This window comes from Mastacembelus armatus, chromosome 6 (assembly GCF_900324485.2).
Source record: "Mastacembelus armatus chromosome 6, fMasArm1.2, whole genome shotgun sequence".
NCBI lineage: Eukaryota > Metazoa > Chordata > Actinopteri > Synbranchiformes > Mastacembelidae > Mastacembelus > Mastacembelus armatus.
In genome coordinates this window covers 4,170,455-4,176,836 of record NC_046638.1, presented here as the reverse complement: position 1 = coordinate 4,176,836, position 6,382 = coordinate 4,170,455, and positions in this window count along the sequence as shown.

The following is a 6,382-nucleotide window of genomic DNA, read 5'->3' as shown; positions in this document are numbered from 1 at the left end:
CTAGGTCAGTGACAGGTCAGATTCAGTTTTTAGCTCCAATATTTGTGTTACGAAACTTTTTCCACACTAAAGCAGGGAATACATTCTAGATAATGAAGTAAAATATATAGATAGTAAATGAATTTGAATTGATGTGACTAACATTATTAATAAATTGTTCTTTACTTTGAAAGGTAAAACACCAAAGCCTTAATTGTAGAAAAATACAACACAATAAGTAAATAGAACATTATTGGACAGTTTTATTTTAAAACAAATATGAAATAATAGTGTCAGCTTTGTTACATAAGTCAATGAAAGATGTTACTGCTAAAAATCCTCTAAAAAATATTTGTGTAAAATAAAAATCATTTCTGTATTATTAATTATTCCCTAATTGCTATCAAAACTGTCTAAACCCTAAAAACTGTTATCAGGTGAATTAGTAGACGTTTTCTAGTTTTGGCCCACTGTGTGATGGGTTTAAAGCAAATAACTTAGTGAACTGTAGCAGTATGTCCCAATGATATGCAAAGGATATGCACCTCTTTGATGCTCAGAATCACAATCATATAAGCAAGCTGCAGAGCCAACTGGTTTGATAAGGAGCTGAGAGTACTTTAGATTCAGCTGACAAAGAAAGCAGGGAGACTCTACCGGACGTAAAGCCTTTGCAGAAATTAGAGGTACTTTAAAAAAATGTAAGCAGAAATAATCAAGCCCCTTTTTTACTGGGATTTTCTAAAGGACTTTGGATGATGGGCTGATGCTTCATTTTCTATGTGAGGTGCCAGTGAAGGAAAGCCAAGGGGATGAATAGAAGAGGTTGACTTGGCTGAACATCGCTCTCTTCAAAAGAACTGTTTAAACAAACACATTTAAGCTGAGGAGCAGATGCTGGCCTGTCAGTGGAGGCTTTAGCTTCACACTGTTTGTATCTTAATGGATCCGTTGAGGCCCTGAAGACTGTCTCACATCGCTCGGTTGTCATTTCCAGTAACAGTCTTGTTATTCATTAGAATTTACTAAGGCCAGGGTTTAAGGACTAGTGTGATGATGGATTTCTGTCATGAATACCAAACAGGTTTCTTTGTATTAGTTCCTGCACATGCCAGAGATTTGACAGTGTTATTATGAGAGAAATATGCACTGTTCTGCCGCAGGCCCCATACTAATGCATAAGACATTGTTGAATTTGGGCTGGAACTACTATTGTTAATAGTTTTTAGAAAGCTCCACTCAGACTTTTGTCTATTATGTTTATTACATTGTTTTACTTCAGTGTCTATTTCCCCATGGTTTAGATAGATGGATGACAGAGAAAGCAGAAAAATGCTGACGGTGGTGTGGGAGTTGGCGATGTGTTTAATCAGGGTGTGTCTGACGCACTGCAGAAACCAATCCCCACCTTGACTTAAGTCGTTCAAAAATCCATCAGTCTTCCACATTTGACAGCTTTCACAGGCTGAGCACATTCATCATTTTGCGAATAAGAAACTTTGACAGTGCTTGAACCTACCTGACATTTCACAGTGCCCCACGTAGACAGATGGTTGTTATTTTGCAGATATAGCGTGCACTTTTCTGACTTGGTTAGTCCACCAGTTTGGTTCAGACTGATATCTCAGCAACTATTGGATGGATGTCTGTCAGGTCTGTTTCTTTCAAGATTAATTTATTTAGTTGATTTCCTGGCTTTTCCTCAGGTCAAAGGTTAAATTTGACCAATATTTCTGTTGAAAGCTAATGACATTTCCATCACCTAGTTAATGTTTAGTGCTGTCAGCAGAATAGCTGTACACGTCTTTTATATTGTGGTTAGAAAGAAGGTGTTGCCCTTTGTTGAATTTTCCTCTGATATTTTTGGAGATAATTTTGTTTCTACTTTTTAAATTAAACAGAAATACATTGTATGTGTAGTACATTATAAAGTGTAGCTCAATTTGTAGAAGAAAATTTCTTTCTGTCTTTAAGGACATGAGAAAATGATTCTTAGTTTTACTGCATGTTTACAAATAACTGAGGTACATTTAGATTTATGTGGTGATTTTTGTGAATTGAGGGAAAATGGTGCCAAGTATGAATAATAGAAACACATACTGAAACAACATACGTATGAGGATGTGTTGTGCTGAAAAGTAACACAAATACAGGCTGTGATAAAACACAACACCCACTTCTGACAATGACCCAACTTTTTCTTCAATATTACTGTATAAAGCACTTCATCCAAAGACCCAGTAAAAAAGAACGACTGATAAACTATAAAAATATAAAAATTTTGTCGCTGCTGGTCCAGCTCCTCAGTAGGAGGGCTGACTAATATCCACCTGCCTACAACCATCTCTGATCCTCTCGTTCCTCATGGTGTCTTTTGTTGTCTCTTGGTGCAGTTTAAAACTGGTAACAGCTTCTCAGAATCGAAATTGAAGCACCTTGTTTTATAGTTTAACAATGTGTTCGGACCTTTTTTTTATAAGTTGAATGTGCATTTTATATTTTTGCACTTTGTATATTAAGTCCTCTTGTCCTGCACCTTGTGGATGAGATGTTTAATAAAATGTAAGACTTTAAAGCTGAGATACTTCAGAACATCACAGCTGGTTTCACTGATTATTGATTCACTTTACTACAACACATTCTTGGCATTTGAGTCCAGAAAAATACCCCACTCAGCAGATTTACTATATAAAGTGGAGGATCTGGTGCTGTGACTGAAACTGTGACAAATTCTAATTGTCATTATTGATTCCTCTGCCAGAAAGTCTTTGGATTAATCTTTTTGTCTTTATAACCTCAGAAAACATTTAAAAATGCCTGTCACAACTTCGTTGAGCCCAGAGAGTTGTAATACTTTTTGTCCAATTCAGTATTCACTGGAAAAATACCAAATTGATAAGGTTAAGAGATAAAATAATGTTTGTGTTGTTCACTTAAAAATTCATTTTAAAGTTAAATTGATGATCAAAATAGTTGGAAATAATTTGTTTGATCAAATAACAATTTTATTATTATATTAAAAACTTTAAAAGTAACCGTGTTTAAACCTGAGTTTCAAAACAAAAACCCTTTAAATGCTCCGTGCACCAGTGTGTGACCCACGTAGATTCCCATCCACTGTCTGTGTCTGGGAGTGAAAGTGACTCTGATCTGAGACCTTAGTGGCAGCGACCGTCCTCTCAGACACTCTACATTGCTGATGTTCTCTGACTCCCCCAGGGTGAAACAGCAGCGTTTCTGACTGACTTAAGAGTGTCTTTGTTGTTGTTATATCATGATGTGCCAGTGTGCAGTGTCAGCAAGCAATCACCCTGCAGGCAGGCAGCCTTCAGTTGCAGCTAATGCAATCTCCTCTCCTCTGTTTCCACCTGAGAAAAGCACATCAGGAAATAGTAGAGAAACACTGTGTCTCTGGGCTTCGCTCTTGTGAATGTGGGTTTACAGATTTCTGCAGTACCTTAGCTGCGTCATGCTGTATCTTCAGTGTCAGTGTCGATGTGGTCACCTCAGTATTGTATGTTGTTCTTGTCGGTGTTGGAAGAATCTAAGCAAACTTGCAAATCGCTGCTCACCCGCGCAGCTTAGTCATCGTGCTGGGAAACAGGACGCGTCTGTGGGCAGATCTGCTGAAGTGTCAGAGCTCCTCCTGACTGCTGCTTCAGTGTGTTCATTTGAACACTGAAGGGTGTCCTTCTCCGGACCCCACCAACACAATACTTGAATCGCCTCTGTGCTCTCACGTTAGTGACGGTAGCAGCAGTGTGTCTGCAGGGGCAAAAACATATGGTCTTCAGGCCGTTGCTATGGTAACATCCACGGAGAGAGTTTGCTTCAGTGATGCTCTCTGAATATTTGTTTGATGTTTATGGACTTTATTACTGCATTGTAAATATGCATTCACTCATTAGGCTGTGCCAACATTGATTTTTATTTTTATTCAATATGTCTCTTTAATTGTGCTCAACTTTCTCTCGTTAGGTAGAATCGGTCTGCAGGGTTCACGGGGTTCGTGTGTTTGTTACTGTGGCAGTATTGTTACCTTGGATCTTCTGTTCTGATTTATTGTGGCATCGTTCTCCTTGTCTGTTCGGCCATGGTTATTGCTGCTCATAACCACAGGCCAAGGCAACTTTATTTATGCAGCTTGTTTCATACATGCTGGCAATTTACGTCGCAGGACAGAATTAAAAGATTAGATAAAAATGAAGAATTCACAACAAAGTGAGTCAATCAATAATACAGTAAATACCAACAGGCAAAATTTTAATCTTTAAAATAACTTTAAATAAACAAAACGATTCCAAGTGCTTTATGATATACCCACGGGGTATTAAGATACTAAAGAAACACAAGGTAGTTAACAAAGGCATCCATCAATAAGCTTAAAAAAATAAAAAAAAATAACTCAATGATAGAAATGAGTAAAGTCAAACAGATTAATCATTACAGAACAGTGAGATAGAAATGAAAACCTTTATTTATTAAGAAGGGGTGGCAAACAAGTTGTAAGCCTCGAATTAAAAGAACTTATTGCCAGAGCTAAGTCAAAAACGTCAAATTTAGCTAATTAGGTTTTAAACTTAGATTTAAACATCAGACTTTGAAAATGACTAAGCTCCTTAGAGAGGTTGTTTTAAGATCTGCATGTGAACCAAAATGTTTCACCGACAAAACCCTAACCCATAACAGCAGAATGAAGCTTTTTTCCATGTTTTCCGCTGATGCTACAAACCTTCATCAGGCCTATCTCAGCTGATAGTTGTCCTGTCGGTCGGTGTGGAGAAAGGATGACAAAAATGCAACTTGTTTTTTCAATGGAGGACCTAAAGTGCCAAAATGAAATAAATATATTATTAAATAATTGTTATTAATTAATTACATGTTGAAATAAATAAAAGTGAAATAAATACATGATTAAGTAAATCTTACCAACTCGCTAGAAAGTTCATGAAAATCCTTCATTATTGACTGTAGCCGCCATGTTTTAAAAGAATCCTCTTCAGACCAAAGCAATGGATTTGACTAGATTGGTGTTAACCCCACCCACTGACTTTGATGGGTGAAGTTGACTGATAAAATAAATTCATGAAACACCATAAAATAATTAAATAGTGAAATAATTATATACATTTTATACATAAAATGAATTGGTATTTTGATTGACACATTTAATTGTGTTTATTTACATTTTTTTATTAATTAATGACACATTTAAACAGTTAATGGTGTATTTATTTTATTTTATTTTTTTATTTATTCATTTTGGCACTTTTGGACCTCCATAATTTCCAGTCCTGTAAGTGATTTAATTTAGCAGTGTTTAAAATCAGTTACTTAGATGGGTGTAGTGTCTATATATTTCTTTGTCTCTTGTAGAGCATGGCAGGAATGTCTGTCCCATTATGGTGACTGTTAATGTAGCAGCACCAACAGGTCAGAATTTTCACTTATCCAGCAAAATATCCCAATGTCGATGGGTTGAACTGGCACAAAATATTCGTGGCTGATCTCTCTTGCTCCACAAAGAGAGTGATAATTGTAGTTCATTTAAAAAAATAATTTTTGTCATCCCCTGACTTTGTACATCCCAAAAGTAATTATATCCCCATCAGCCTCTGCAGTGTTAGCATGCTAAAATAAGCTAATATGGCAAACATGGTATAATATATACTAATACTATACTATACTGCTGTACTAGGAGCAACCTCACAGAGCTTCTAGCTGTGGATGCATAGAAAGTGAAAGTGACTTACTTATATGGCCAGCTTTAAAGTTGTACAGTAGCTTTTCTGAATTAAACTTGAGAAAAGTCTTGTTAAAGTACTATAATAATACCAAGATAAATATATGAATCGGTAGTTTTTTCATCTATTGACTGTTTAATCTGCTGTTGTTGCTCCTAGAAATGTGAAATGCTGTTATTGCACTAAGTTGAGTAAGTTTTCCCAAAAAAGTGCCACCAGAACAACCAGTCTAAATGTTTTCATAACCTGAAAATATTAACAACTGAGAAAGGCGGAAAATTCTTTATATGAAAATCTCAGTTATGACTATTTAGTCGTTAAGAAGAATATTTGGTTGAACATAAATCAAATCTGTTTGTCATCATAACAGATGATAATCATAATACAAGAAGAATAATACAAAAGTACAATTATCACTAGCAAGCAGATAATATGGCTGTGATTATATCTGTAATTTAACAGCTGCTTATTGAGTGCTTCTTCTTCTGACTCACCAAGATGCTCTAGACTTATAAGTACTGCACTAATTAACTTATTGATGTAGAAGCTGAGCCATTTCAGCAGTGAACTTTTTTTAAAATAGAAAATGACTTATTAATCCATTCTTCTGTATCTTAGCTGTCCTTTATATGTCACAATATCTGAGGCTGAGAATGACT